We start from the raw sequence: 16548 nt of genomic DNA on the forward strand, positions 1-16548 counted from the left end.
TAAGGAGATGTATTACATAAGAAGTAGGTTTTACAAGCTTTATAAAGACTCTCTTAGCACTTTGTTAGTGGCAGGAACCTCCTGTGCACCAACAAGGCTGAAACAGGAAAGATAGAAAAGTGCCTTCCATTTAAAGAAATGGGCTGTGAACGTACTGTCAATGTCTGTGATTCTTTTTATTGATTTACAGTGTGTAAGCCATAAATCATTCCAACTTTTACTGAGCCTATAACTATGCATCACTGTCTCAGGGAAACTCCTCAAAATTTAAGGGGGATGTGCAAGAAAACAGACTTCTTTTTCATCGACTCTCTGAGATGAACTGCAACGGCCAGAGCTAGATTTAACACACACAGTGGGGTGGATACATATAGACAAAACACTTAATTTGAACAGCTGCCCATATCTACTGCTCTTTATATCTTCCAGGCTTAATCTTTGGCTACAAGGGGACAGATGCAAGACATTCTTCCACTGCCAGGAACCACACGGGTGTTTGTTTGCTTCACGCAACAGATCTTCACGTGCACACCCTGCTCTGCACCAGGCCACCCTGGGTGCAGAAGGGCTTCTCTGCAACCACCAAGCCAGGAGGGACCAGCTTGTCCAGGGAGCAATGCTGATACCTGGAGCAGACGCAGGAGTTGTCCTGAAGGTGGATCTGCCCGCTGCAGCAAGACCCAGGATGTTAGAATAATTAAATATCAATCCTGTTTTACAACAGGTTTCAAGAGAAAAATCTGCATTTAATGAATTCATAGACAAATTTCCAGCCAACTTCACTTTGAGCAAAGATTTCACCCGCTCTTTCTAGCTCCTCAGAAGAAGCCCTATAGGATTATGTCGCACAGGCTTGGTTCATCCACAGGATTGAGCAGTTACATTCTTGCTACAAAAATCCTACCTGGAGGCCAACACTCAGCTAAAGACACCAACAAAATCCATCTGCTTTCTGCAGAAGTCCCTTAGGTTCGCTCCTAACAAGGTCACAAAGACCTTCTCTGCAATAAACCATATGGCTTTTGGGGTGCTGCACAAAACAGATCAGTGTGGGCTTCAGCCCACCCATACAGGGAGCTTGCAGAGCACCATCTACTGGCACTTAGAAATCTTCCTCCCCTGGTAGCTCTTGTCATGCTTGGGTTGTTTTATGTTTTAAATAACCTTGCTGATCTGTCTCTTAAGGCATCTCCTTCTTTGTATGCTAATTTAAGCCCAAAGGCAAAAATGCGTCCTTCAGCAAAAGATGTACCCACCTTCCTGAATCCAGACAGGTACTGTGAGCCTGAGCACAGGTGTAAAATTAAGGGTGTGATTAAGCGCTTTGCTGCAGAAGGATGGCTTGCTGCATGAGCACAGGGCTTGCTGAACTGGGGCCTCGCTGCTTAGAGGTTTTCTGACTAAACATCCCCACCAGATTACACTGCAGGAGGCTCCAAAGAGCAGTTCTCGCTGCCAGAGAGAAGCAACTGGGATAATTCAGTCTTCTGCTTGCTCAGGGCTGATCACTGAAGGGGCAGAAATTAATTTCCTATAAACACAGGCATATTTTTTTCACTACCTTGGCAAATGCTGTTGTAAAGAACCCATTACAGAAGCTGATTTTTATGATGCGTGACTTTGGCTTGTCCCAATGGGGGATATTTTATGAGGCATTTACATAAACATATACAAATCAAAATGGCCAGCTGTGCTCCTCCTGCACCTGCAATGTATAGATATTTCACCTAATCTAGGACTACACAATTGGCCAACCTAAGTGGGATTGGGTTGTGTCTGGGATGGAGAAATTGAAGTGAGATCTGACCTGCATCCCTGACCCCAAGACTATGAGACTTCATGCAGCTACCTCAGCACACAGCTAGGCAAACTGAGGCACTCAAACCATTGGATTCCCTGTGGTGCCTACTTGTGGTGTTGATAATAGTCATTAGGACTAAACTGCAGTCCTTCTAAAAGACATTAGTTACAATGGTTGGCCCAGGACTTACTTGAACTGCAGGTTTCAGCCCTTGTCTAGGTGTATTTTGAGCATGGCTTAGTGGGAAACAAATCACACCACACCAGGATGAGAAGCAGCATGGGGACAGCACTCAGACAACATGTTTTCTCTTAAGGGACCTGGATGGTGGTAGGACTTCATTTTCAAGCTTCAGTATCTAGAATTAAGTGCCTAAAGTCACTCCTTTGCCCTTTAAGCTAGCAAACGTTTACTCAGCTTGATCATCTTGGCCAAGGGCAGGGAAGGACCCAGAGGCAGAACTCGAGTTGCTGACTCCTGTCTTGCTGCTGTTTCCTCCACTGTTAAGTCATTTACCTTCTCAATTTCCATCTCCTGGTGGATCCCTTCTCTTTCTCCTAGCTGGCATCAGCCACGTGACCAGCTCTTTTTCCCTTATTACTTCTACTTTCTTGCAAAACATCTGTCTTGGGAACTGATGTCATACACACACACTTGCCAGGATTCATTCAACTCAAATGGCTGCCTCCCCTTCAAGCACCTACAAGTCCCCAAATCCCCTCTGTGCTTTACCCTCAAGCCGTGGTTGCTCCAGCACTGCAGTCTGTCCATCCTTCCTATTCCTCTGCTGATACACATGGGAAGCCAGACTTCTCCGAGGGTAACAGGGGAAAGTGCTGATTCAGCTAAATGCTGGAGCAGGGGGAAGGTGTCTCTGAAGGCCAGCTGTCAGGGCAGGCTTAGCAGCTGATTGAGCTGAATTAAGTTCTCTGCCTCCTGTTTATTGCTTTAAATGACAGAGGGCCCCTTTGTACATCCTGGTCAGGCTTGTTAGGCTTATGTCTGGCAATGATTCGTATTGATTTGACAGGCTTCCTCATGCTCACAGATCTACTCTGACCACCGAGAGTTGTTTAATTACAACAGAAAGAGATGAGGAATTTATGGGAACCTAAAAGATCCATCTCAAAGGATCCAAATAAGAAGTAACGCACAAAACCAGTGTAATTCTACAAAGTTACACCACAAATTCTTAACAGAGAAGACCAGAGAAAACGCTTACTCTAAAGAATAGATCATACAGCAAGCCTGACATTAGATTATCTTATAGAGACACTATTTTCCCCCTCAAAGCACAGAAAAACATGCTGTAGCTGCACACCCTGGCCATGCACCTTCCCAGGGAGAGGATCCTCCATTGCCACAAAACATTACCAGCATCCTGGCTCTCTGTGTGCTCCTGACCTCCCGCCTCACGCAGACACACGATGCTCCTGGTGTGCTCACCAGGCCAACCAGGATTGCTTTGAGCAGTGTGTGGATCGACTGAGGAGGACCAGAGGCTGTCATCCCTGCTGCAGCCGGCTAGAGCTTCAAGCTCCTTCTCCCTTTCCCAGCTACACCACGGCTGCGCTCACCCCATCTGATCCTTGCTAATAAACAGAAAACATCAGACCAGCTGCTCACAGAGCATTCAGGAAGTGACAGCTAAATCCTATTCAAGAAACTATATTCAGTGGATGGGGAGAGAAAAAAGGCATTCCTTTGAAAGCACGGCCTGATTTCCTCTCCATTTCCATCAAGTTTTCCAAACTCTCCTGGCACTTTACTAGCTTTCAAAATAAGGTCACCTTCCTGTCTTACTTCAACAGGTTATACAGCCTGATAAATACATTTGTCCCTCCTCTCCTTGTCTGTTCTCATTTGCTTGAAACAGCATCTGAACTGCACCTGTTTCTTCATCAGCTGGAAGACCTGCATACATTACAGAGCACTACTGCTCAGGTCTGCTGCTCCAGAGAGAGCTCAGATACTGCTCAGACTGGCTTTGTCGGCTGCAGTGTGATGGTTTGCTGGGACCTGGCCCTCTGATTATTGCTGTAAAGAAAGATGATCAGTCCCTAGAAGGGCTTGAGTGTGCCAAAGGCACAGAAGAGTAGGCTGAGGATGGAAAGAGCTCACAGCACCGTGGGTCAGAGCAGCTCACGCCCTCCTCCAGACACCCTCAGATCACAGCCTCGCAATGCTCACAACGTTGGAACTGCTTTTGGCCAGCGAGGAACAAAGGATGGTCCTCCCACTTCTGCTGCATTTTAGGGACCAAACATGCTTTCTGTGAGTTCTGCGTGAGGTGTACAGTAAAATTAGAGGAAGATTAAGGCATCATGTTCTCTGGATCTCCAGGACTGAAGGACTCCAGTGCCGCCCCGTCGGTGAAGTCTTCCCCTTCACACTCCAGCCCTGGCTCTGACTGATCCATGCAGACAGGCTGAGACATACACACAGCAAGCCAGTAAGCCTGATTTATAAATGCTGCAGTGGGAGAAAGGGGAGCCTCTCCCCCTCTTTGTAAGCTATTGTCTTCTTCAATTCAGATACAGAAGTCAGCCTGGAAAGTACCACTGGTCTGAAAGCATTTGGTAACACCTAATGACTACGGGCTAGTTCGAAGATGGGAATCTGAAAGCTTTGACATCATTTTGCTGCTACAAAACAAACCCAGCCCATTCTTTCAGCAGCTGAGTGATCTGAACACAGCATCAGTTCAAAAAGCACTCAATGGTATTCTCATCCATCATTTTCTGTCCTTTGTTTATTTATTTATTTTCCCCAAACTGGTGGATATTGATTACCCAGTCTAGAGACTTGTGCAAATCAATAGCTGTTTTCAGAATATTGTGCGAAGCTAAAGAAATTAGTTTATTTTGTAATGGGGAAGAAACAGGGTGTCAATCAGACGTTTGGACTTTCCTGTCAAGTTAATGCAGTGCTCAATGCTAAGGAAAAAAAAAGTAGAAATAAGCCAGGTTGGTAGGAAATGGGCATTTTGCTTTATAGGAAAGGAGGCAGCGAGGAAAGAGGAACGGAAGCAACGTGGAGACGCTGCTCATCCTGAGATCCACCCTAACAACCTGCCTTTCGTTTGTGCTTTTCCTGCCACATCTTTTCCTTTCCTATAGCACAGCAAACACAGCCCTCAGCTTCACAGTGATAAGCAATCTGTGGTTTCACTTGAAGCAGTGAGGAAAGTGATGCTTTTTTCACATGCATATGCACGCTGCTTAATTAGACACCACCTACGTACTGCAGCAAGGTGATCAGAAACCAGCAGAACTTGAGGCTGATACGTTCACGTATACCTAACGAAAACCAACAGGAGATGGAAGTTGACATCCCATGGATCCCTTAAATTTCAACCTCAACATCCAAGCCACAGGTTATTAGCACTCAAAAGCACTGTGAGAAGATCGAGGTGCCAGTGCCAGGCCTGGCCTCTGTGAGGGGGTTGCCAGCACATGGGAAGAGACAAGCCCTTCTCTGAAGGGTCTGACCATCTACGCTAACAAAATGGTGCTGTCCTGATAACCTCACAGTGACCAAGCAAGGTTTGTATGGAGAAACAATACTTTATAACCAACTGAGCAAGCCTTTGCAGAAAACAGATCTTCCCCTGATGTTCAGTATATAAATCAGGACATTTTTTCTGAAGAATCTGCTTCTTCCTGCCAGCGTCCTCTGCAAAATGGCACTGCTCCTTGAACTTCTCTCTTGGCACCGCATAGCCTGGGTGAGCCGGACCCAGGAGCCATGAGGTTTGCCCCTTTAGCAAGCACTCTCAGAAGGAAACCTTGCCAACACCAGTACTGGCAAACCAGAGTAGTAACAGACACTGGACTGTCCATTTCCTCTCCTTGGATACGGCAAAGCCACCAAGGGAAAAGATCTACAAAACCCGTATCTGGAATTTGGCACAATAAAACTAAAGCCCTCAACTGGCACAGGTGCTCGCAGGAAATTATGCTTCCACCAAGAAATTCTTTGGGTCCCCCTCAGTGCAGCTACTTTAATTTACATCCCCTGTCCAGACTTGACTTTATTTAGCATCAGTGCCCTGTTGGTACAGCTTTTCTATTACTCTTAAGCTGTGTGCCCCTGTATGTGGTACAGCCTGTGCAACTGCTCTGTACTGCGCTCCAATTAAACCGCATACCGAGAACATGTTGACATTGTTAAGGTTAATGACCTAATGATGAGCACCAGGAAACAGGTTTGCAATAAAATGCTCTGTACTGATTGCTTCCATGATGAATGCGAACAATATGTTGGACTGGGAACAATATGTTAAACAATATGTTGTGGTTTATCAATGTCACGGAGCAGAGCTGCCGCAGTGGCTGCTGCCTGGGGATCCTCAGGAGGGTCACTTTGAAATGAGCACAAGGAGTGATCAGTTCTCACGTGGAAGGGATAGGTAGCACCAACAGCCCACCAGGTAGGCAGGAGGAGAGCCTGATCCTGCCCAGCTCTGGATCATCAGGAGCTATGGGCCAGACCTGGCACAGAAACAAATTTGTTACACCTGCCACTAGAAATGAACCACCTTCTAAAAGGCAAAGTTAAAAAAAATACAAGGCCTACTGTGTAATATAAGACAGATTTGGTGCCCTTGAGAAACAGGCACAGTGAAGCAGACATTAATACAAAGGAATGGCTCAGCTGTTATGTGAATAGATATAAAAAATTTAAGAAGGGAAAAGCAGACCTTCCAAAAAAGTATTTTCCTTCTTCAAGGAAAAGTTTAATTTCTTGGAGGGAAAAAAGTTTCATTCTGAAAACTCTTGTTTGGAAACGCTGTTGCAGGAGTTTGGTGCAGGTGATGCAGCACCTCAAAGGGCTGCTCTACATGTCTTCAGGGCATAGTCACAGAAAGCCTGGGAACAAGTCAGCTGCTGGTGTCATGTTTCCCAACTGCCTGCCCGACACCACCAACATCCTGCAGGAGCAGCACCCACAGGCTTTAGATTCTGCTCAAAACATAAGCTCCCCAAAGTGAAGTTAATTAGCACCACATTAGCATCAAGCACCACAGAACCCAGGGCACATGCTGAGCCGCGTGACCCTCCAGCAGCTCCCTAGTTTCAACAAAGCCAGGGAGCACGGGGGAAGCACAACATTAACAGGAACAGGCTCACGAGAGCCATCGGTTGGGCAAGTGACCAAAACCTCTGGAGAGCCCAGGTAGAAAACTTGAACCTGAGACCTTCAAAAACAAAGGGACACCAAGCATAAGAAAACAAGGCCCAATACAGAAGGGAAAAAAAAAAAAAAAAAAAAAAAAGCCTCTTGACAACAATGCATGTAACCTTATTATTCAAGGGAAGAGAAATAAAGATAGGCATATAATCAACTACTTACTAGCCTCCCATTTTAGGGCTTCAACGTGCAAAGTCCCTAACCAGGGGTAGCCCGGAGAGCTAGCCCTACTCATCAAGCAAGCCCTCTGCAGACACCCATCCCTCCAAAACCCCATACCTTGGGGCAAGACCAATTTGAAGCCTCCTTTGGGTGCCTCCCCTCCGCCCACACCCCCAGCCTCCCAAGTAGAACATAATTACAGTGAGGGCAATTTCACCATATTAAGGGAAAAGCTTTAGCCTGGCTAGGTTTCTGAGAGCTCTTTAAGCACTCTCAGCTTGGTGTCAGCCTCCAAAGTTTGTCTTTTGAGCAGATGTCAGAAGCAAAAAGATGGCAACCAGGTCTCCTCGTTGCTAGAAGTAGGTGGCAATTTCAGCAGGAAATGTCTACATCTGGCAGTAATCAGCAACTCCCTTGGCAAGAGCTGTCAATGAAATAGTTTGCTGAGGCACAGCCTGCCACAGAAGTGAAGCAAGACTGGTAGAGACTGTCCAGGCTGAGTCATGGGCTCAGGGAAGATGGGCAAGGTTTGGGACACCTCAGCCCTGCAACAGGAGATAGACGAGCTTCTCCGGGGGGAAATTCAGAGCAAATTTGAGGAATGTGTCCTTAAATCTCCCCACTGGCTATATATAGACACTATTTAATTGAATTAACTATGTGATGTTTAGCAGTGTGAATATCTCTCCTTCCCCACATGCCTCTTTGTATCAAGGGCTTGCATGTATTTATTTGCAGCTCTTGTGTTCCTAACGAAGGAGAAATATTTAGAGTGTTGGACTGGGAGTCAAGAGCCCTTGTTGCTGCCCCTAGATCTGAGTTAAGAAAATCATTTAGCTCAGTGATCCAGGAAAATGAATGCCCTACATTTCAGCAGCAAAGCTGGATAACTTTCAAACATTCACCTAATAGATCTTAGGCTCCTTGGTCCTTAGGAGCTTTGAGAATGTTGTTCTGCATCTGCCAGAGTGAGATGGATTTTATGCACTTCTGTCTCCAATGCATTGGAGGCCTTCCTATGAAAAGTTCCCCATTAGAACCTTTTATTTAGGTCCTTCTCTGGAAGTCAAGCCTGCAACTCTGGCTCCAGTGGCAAGTAGGGCGGGGCTGACTGTATCTCTGTGCTCTTTAAGAGAGCTGGGCTAACATTAAGCATGCAGGTATTATCAGAATGGTAAATTTGTCATGTCTGACTCACAAAGAAAAGAAAAAAAATGCATTCTGTGAAGAGAAAATGTGCTCTTTGTCAATACCAATGAAGTTTTAGAGCAAATAATTTAATTACAAATGAAAGAGAACAATAAAACCCAAGGAAAGCTAGTACTTTCCCAGATGCATGAACATGTCAATTTGTATCTAACTCATTTTGACTGGAGATATATCCTAGATGATCTCCAAAAGTCATTCAAGTATTTGTAATGATGTTAGCTGAAACAAAGGCTTGGAAAGACTCTGGCTTTATGGAATGAATTTCAAAACCATATGCACAGATTTAGCTGTGTGATTCTTATTAAAAATCAGTAGGTTCCTAGAGGCTAAAAGCCTTGAAAAGTGACCTCTGTCTGTTTGAAGCTGTCTGTGTCATCACATTACAAAGTTACAATGCTTATAGGTTAATGCTAAAACCTTCTGATGAGAATAAATAGGCTTACCAAATACCAAGCCAGATATCACCTTGCTTCTATTGCTCTAAAAATACAAAGCAAGCTAATCAAAGCTCAGAGTCTGTGTAATTCTTGAAAAAAAAAATGCATCCAGTTTGAACTCCTGTTGGTCTGGAAGAACAGAGGCTTTCATCCTGTGGTCTTTTTATTTCTGGTGATCTCAGCAGTTCTGGGATTTCAACTTAAACAGAGCTATAGCGGCGTGGAGACACCTTGTATTGGAAACTTAGCACAGGAGCGCCTGGGGGCTGCTGGTACCCCGGACCCAGGCAAACCTTTCCCCCTCACTGCAGCTTTTTAGGAAAAGCAACGTGTGGTTAAAAAAAAAAATGCAGCCACCCTTAACCCCAGAGACCAAGGTATGCTGGCAAACATTTTAATGTGCTTTAGCTTACCTAGTTCCAAACAGGCTGGGGGATTTTTTTTAAGTATGGTGTTAGGTGAACTCAGGAAAGGAAAACAGTTGGCCAGTTCTGGCTACCATGACTGCAAATTCAAATTTCCTTGCCTATGGCAGGGACAAAAGGCTTGGAGAGATGCACTTTTAAAGCTGGAAAGGTTTTAGAAGTTATCATCCCTTTTGCTATGTACTGCCCCTCAGGGAGGCAGTTTCCCAGCACAGGCTGAACCTAACCAGCTTTATTTTGCTTTGAACTGGGCAGAGGACTATGATTCCTGAGCGGGGACAGTGTGGCTGCAGTTTCCTTCCTTTACAGCAGGGATTGCCCAGATGCTCCCCAGCAGCTCCTGAAATACTGCAGTTGGCTGCTCCATACATCAGATGAACCTGGCACTGGTTTAGGGAAGGGAACCCCGAGGGTGTGCCCCAAAAAGCCCTGCTCGCCCATGACCAGGAACCAAAGGGCAATGACGAGGTTGCCTACCAGTGGCATCTGAAGGACAGACATTTTGTCTGAGCTACCTCTTCAGGCTCCGCGCCCAGTCAATGCGTTATTCACCCCCCATCGATTCACCCCTCACCCAGGTATTTTGGGAGGGGACAAGGGGATGAGTTCTGAGCAAGAACTTAAGGGAGCATAGATGCCTAGTTTCGAGAGGAGTGGAATTAAACAGGATAAACTGAACTCCAGTTACCATAGTTATTTAATCTCCAAATCAAAAATGCAATCATCGGGTCTGTTGTGGGGCCCTTCCCCTGAGCACTGCTAATACAAAGAATCCCACTCAAATCAGCAAGCATGAGCTCATCATTTCCATATTTTCACCTGACAGATGTCAGGTGGGATTGGGCCTAGTGCAGGAGCCTTCCAGTCAAGATTGGGATCCTTTCATAAAAATCACCAGTTACCACTTTGATGTCTGCTTATCTACTGCTTTGCACTTTGGAAGGAAAGGGAATCGCACAAGTTCCCGAGCACCGAGGTATTTGCCTTGCTAATGAAGACAGTGCATATTCACTTTTGATCTGCCAAGAAATGGAAAGTGAAAAATTAAAGCTGATTTCCACCACTAATATTGTCACTGAACATCACTGCACTGTCTCCTGGCTGTGATCTATATGCATGCTGCTGCATGTGGGAGCTGATGCCATTTAAAAACATGTCAGGCTGGTTGGCCCTGATGGATGCCCTGAGCATTAATTCCCCCATGCAGCCCTGCTCCATCTCACCGAGTGCCCAACTCAGAGAAACACAGCCAGTGTGTGATCTTCCTTCTGTACCTGGTTTGACACTGGATCCCACTCAAAGGCCTTTCCTAGGAAAAATGTGGCATAGGAAGTGTCCCTCCATCAGGAAATCCTCCCCTCTGACCACTCTTGGTTTGGGCCTGCGGGACAGAAGCACGAAGTACATGCTTTGCGGTACATGAAGGAGTTTCCACCTCTCTGAGTTGCTTCCCCAGATCTAAGGTGGCCTGTGCACAACACAAGCTGGTGGGGCTCCTGCTGCTGAGCATGAGGGTGAGGATTCATTCAAGCATACCTCTTGAAGGTACAGAGCATGGACTGCATACCGGGGAGCTTCAACACAGAACCCATTTCCCTTTAATGCAGCAAATATCTCCTTCCTCTCACCCAGGTGTTAGAATAATGCCACCTATGGCAGCAGAAATTGCTGTTGTTCCCTGGAGCAAAAGATCACAACCTTGTCCCACTGAAGTTCCTGGTGAAAGTCAAGAAAAGCAGGCTATGACCCTAAACACCTTGGGGTCTGACAGAACATAAGTTAGTGGAAGAATCTATGGCAGTATGAACAGACTGTACAGCAGGATCCTTGATCTGTACAAACAAAGAGAAAATCTGGATAAAAGAGGCCAAAGCAGTAGAGGGACACAGTGTTCAACAGAGCTGCCTCTTTTTCCGTGTCACTGAAATGCCATGGGAGGACAGGCAGGGCCCTAATACAGTCACTAATACAGGCAGCGCTCATACAGTCACTGGACGCTAAAAACAGGTTCTCTGAAGTCTGGGCTTTCTGGAGTTTGTCACCTCTTTTGCACAGGCCCTCCCCTGGGCCCTGCCCCAGGAGCCACCACCCCATGCCGAGCTGGGACAGGCCGAGCCGTCACCACAGCCACAGGGCCTGCCCCGGTCCTGGCCTGCCCGTGGCATTCACGCGCTCCCACTGAGCTGCCTTTTATTGACTAGATCCGTAACATGTGAAGGTCATTGCCTCACTTCACATGTCTCAGCAGTGCTGTATTTCCACATTTAGCCACTTCAGTTTGTCAATATTAACATCTGTTCCTATTTAACACCTGCCACTGCTCTAATGCGCGCAGGTCCTCGCGCACAGACGCAGCAGCCCAGCCTGGCATGCTGCTCAGTGTGTCGAGGAGGGAACGAACGATGAGCTCCAATTCATCTGCTCACCTGGGGTGCCCAAACACTGGCTCGCTCACACTCCCTGAGGAGAAAGGAAAACCCGAGCAGCGGCTCTCCTTCTGCAGGGACAGGCAAGGATCAGTGTTGGGAGCTGTTGTTTGCTCTAAAGGAGTTGTAAGCAGCAGTTCTAGCCATGTTGCTGCCATTTATCCAGCAGATCAATTGTTTTCACTGCAGTGGCGGAAAAAAAAATACAGCTACTCCAAGCTGTGAACTTTCTGTCAAGATTTCCTGTAGTCAGAGTTCAGCCTCCCTGGGGTCCTTGTTATTATGAAAAAATAACAGTGCGTGAATGTTAGTAGCTCCAAATATTTGTGCGGCTCACGATTCACCGCTCATTCACCTAACTCTTTAACGAATATGTAATTTGGCCATGACAGCTGACTCATAACTACAAATGGACCAATGCTGCAAAACCCCTCGTGGCACACAACACTCCCAGAGCACAGCGCTGCTACACTCAAAGGTTTTGACACAGATTTCTTTTAAAGTCACTCCACCCTGCTGCATACCACGCTGGGCCCCAGTTTTGCATAAAATCCTACTCGCTAGCATTTCTCCCTCACCCAAGCAGCTAGATGCTGCAGTGCTTCATACAACTGTAAGCCAACCGTGCACAGATGCTGCTGAGGCTGCAGGTCCAACCACAGGCACGGGCACCTCTGCCATAGGAGGCAAGTCGGGGCACAGTCAACAGAGCACGCATCGGGTTTTGGGTCTCAGGCTAATGCTGGCCACAGAAAATGGCTCTTGATAGTGAAATAATAGCTTCAGGCATTCTTCTGACATTGCTTACGTGGCACTGCAAACACAAGGCCGCTTATGCTAGTGCAGGACTATTAAGAATGTCAGATAAAGTAAGAATTGACTCCAAAGCAAACCCAGATGTTACAATTTCATTCTAATTGGCTTTCATTTCCACATGCCTTTGCATTTCCTGGTTGTGACTGCAAGCAGAAGGGAAGAGCTGAAATACCAGCAGGCTAAGCCTACTCCTGGAGAAGTGCCTCACTGTTTTGCAAGCCGAGGAGTCCAGAAAAACATCCAAATCCAAGGGAAGGCAAAACTAAACTGCAATCTGCTTAAATGGCTTCTTCAAGACTTAATCTGCCACTGTACATCACTGCCTGCAGTTGTGCTGGTGGCATCTCCAGGAGCCAATACACAACCACATAAATCAGAATAAACAGAAAGGAAAAGATGCAGCTGTTTACTGAACGCCTCCGTGACCACTGGGACAAATTCAAACTTTGGCTGCTGGGTTTCTTCTGCTGATCAGGGCTCTTCAGTTTTGCATTCCCTTGAACTACGTGGGATTTCATTTTCTCATGAGTAATGTGTCTCATGAAACCAACTTCCAACTGGGATATCATTACAAAGCCTCAAAACATTATTTTTGTAGAAAAAATCCCAGCAGAAAAGAATCTGTATACCCCTATTTAGTTAATAGTGCAGACAATTATTTGCAGATTCTCCAAGCCATGGCAATCGGCCAAGCTCAATGTCTTTAAAAATGGTTTCAAGTATCATAGTTATCTACCTCCAAGCCACCTCACCCCTCTGGCAAGGCAAATATAATTACTGCTGATTTGCTTTACCTGTTCAGGCAAAATTCCAACAGTTCCTTATCATTTCAAATAGCTGTCTGGAAATTCCATTGTTTGTTTAATATCTGCTTATTTGTTTAAAACAAGTTTTATGTCTATTCAACTGTGCCTGCCTTGTGGGAATTTCACAGACTACTAATTCTATGCAGACAATATCCACTATAAATAGGAATGACTGGTCACCATGTGAAGCCATTACAGTGTTTCTGATCCTTCTCAGTTCCTAAAGAGGATGGGAAAGAGACTGAAAATAGAACAGAAAAGAAAAAGGACCTCCCCAATTAAAAAACTGCAGAAGGATGGCAAATCTCCATCTCTGCACAGCGATGGAGGCTGTAGTATAGATAGCTACAGCTAATAGGAGCAATGCAGAGAAGTTCAAATTGATTACTCGGGCAGCTGATCTTGGTGGAAGCAGAAATTTAAGCAATCCTACATGGCTTCTACTTCTTTATTTCTTCCACTGCCTCTTATTAAATTAGGGCCTTTAATATACAATATTTCCTCTGCCTTCTGCAGGGTCACCAAGATTCTTTCACATATGACCTTATCATACTTTTTCTTTTTTTTTTTTTTTTTCACTACAGGACTGGTGGATATTGGAGCACATCAGCTATAGCATAAGCCAGAGCAAGCACTAGGTAGTGAGCTTGATAGTCCTGTGTTGTCATCAGGAAATAACAAGTTCACACATCTAGGTCCAATAGCCTCAGGGGAACAAGTAATGCCTTAATTTGGAAACACAGATCTAAATGGCTGAAGTGTAAAATATTGGAGCAAGAAGCACTGTTACAGACTATAACAAGAAACAGGATAGAAATCTCCAAAGACCAGATAAGATTCTCTGAGAGCTAGTCATACGATGCTGAAAGTGATGGCTACAGCCCTGGGAAACCGAAGATGTAACACGAAGGTTTTCAGCAAATGACTGAGTAACATAAAGACTGAAGGATTAAAAGCTGTCGGTACAGTGGAGTTCAGCACTGGAGGAACAAAAGGAAAAAAGAAAAAGACCATTCTGATAGTTCTTGCGAATATTTTCACGGAACTGGGAACATGTGAAATAAAATCTGACTCTCGGTGTCTACTTCTACTTTCCCCACACCTTGCCACAAGCTTCTGTCCTTTCTGGTAAAAGCAAAAGAAGTAGTATTGGAAGATATTCTCCAGAAAGTGGAAAATACACACTAGCACACAAATGTATCAATATCCAGACCGACCTTTGTGTGGATCTATGTAGGGCTTAACAATTCCTCCTTACAGATTTGCTCCCACTGCCCATTTACCAGTTCATATGTACTCAGTGGTCCTTGACTATTGAATATCCTCAAAAGTAAGAGCAGCAACTGACTTTTGACAGATCCCTCCCCCTCACCCACCAGAAATCAAGAAGTAATATGTGGGAAATGAATTTGTGTAAGCATTCAGGCCTGCAAATTGCTTCACTTGGATTTTACCATAGAAGCAAACTCAATCCCCTCGCAGCATTAGCCAGTTTCAGACCACTGCATAATCTGTCTTGCAATCAAACATTTCATCTCTGTCTGCCACAGCTTTCTTTTCACATTATTCACAAACCGCAGATAGCACTTAAATACAGATGTTGTCAGGATGAATGATTAAAAGAAGAAAGTTCTTCAGAAAGAGATATTGAAGTTGATGTTGAACTTGTCCTGACAGCATCCCCTGCATTTTCCAGTTGTCTACAGAAAACCAGAGATGGAAAAGGGTGAGACTTTGCCAGCACGTGGGCTGATGGCATCAACTGCCAGCTGATGTTACTGGGCCCCGAGGACTGGCAAAGCTTTCCCAGGGATGAGGACTCTCTCCTGAAACAGCGATACGCTCCCATCTTTAACGTGCCTCAGGAAGAAATGCTCTCCGTGAGGCAGAAACAGAAGCAGATCAAGGGTACAATAAATTTCCTAATGGTGTGGTCTGGCTAAGCAAATCCCAACCTCAGTGGAAGGCTAATGAGGGAAAAAGTACCCAAACATTTACTCTCGCTGTAGCTCTCTGACACCTTAGTGGGAGGTAAAAGCAGATATTGTTTTCCTGGAAGGGACATACATTTGTTACTGTGGGCAATGGCTTCTCCAGATATATTGACTTGGCTTAGAGGCCATATTTGCAAGACATAGTGTTCCTTGAGTCCTCATTTCAGATAATTGCCCTCTATTTGCCGCTGAAACATTCCCAGCAGACTTTGATTTTCTATGCTGTACTAATAGTTCATATTACTCCCTGAACATTGCAGAGCCACAGCACTCACTGCAGACTTTAAAAAGAGTTTTGCGAAAATCAGCAGAGCCATACATAATACTCCTGGCACAAACACTTGCTTCTTGACCGCCTCTAGCAGAATTACAAACAGGAAGGTGACTAAGAACGTCTGTGTGTGTGGCACTGATAGATGCAACTAATCCCGTCAGAAGAAACAGACCAGGAAAGGTGTGCAACAGAAATGTTCATCAGCACCAAAATGTCAAACTCACTACCCAATCTGGGAGCTGTGGCTCAAGATGGTCACAGAGGTGCCTGGATTGTGCCACGGCTGGGGTCTGGCAGAGTGCCTCCTCCTCACGGTGCTGGAGCAAGGAGGGGACTTCACAGGGACTTGTCCTGCATCATCCGATTCATCTACCATTCTCAACACACAGCAAAAAGTAAATCAGAGTCTCCTGGACTTGGAAACAAGGCAATAAGCTTTCATCCTCTGTTCTTTTTTATACGGGGGGGAAGGGAAGATGTGGAGGGACTACAGAAACACTTGTCCTTCCCAGGTACCAGATGTATTGTGCTGACAGTGGAGATCTTGGACAAGGGAGTACACCGGGGAAAGCCAAATGGGAATTTCATTGAAGGAGAATTTTTCAGCTTTAGCCTTTCATGGGATTTTCCTCCTCACTGTTTTCTAACAGGAAAAAAAAAAAAAACACATTTGGGCTTCAAAGAGGGAGACCAGTTTCACTATTTCTACCTAGAAAAACATGTCAGTCCAAAATAGGCATATGGATATCTTAAACTTTCAATATGCCCAATGATTTTAAATAGGCGATGAATTCCAGGGACAAAAAACATGTCTTTAAAGGATGTTTAGTGTGGCCATTTGAAGACCAAATCACAACCAACTATAAACCTGGTAAGTCACAGATAAAAATAAAGCATTCTTATTTTCTGCTCATTGCTTATGTTTGCTCAGTGAATAGCCACACTATGTGAAATAATATTTCACCTGCTGTACAGGCACACACACAGAGAAACATACAGTTATCA

Source organism: Cygnus atratus, chromosome 20 (genome assembly GCF_013377495.2).
Source record: "Cygnus atratus isolate AKBS03 ecotype Queensland, Australia chromosome 20, CAtr_DNAZoo_HiC_assembly, whole genome shotgun sequence".
Lineage (NCBI taxonomy): Eukaryota > Metazoa > Chordata > Aves > Anseriformes > Anatidae > Cygnus > Cygnus atratus.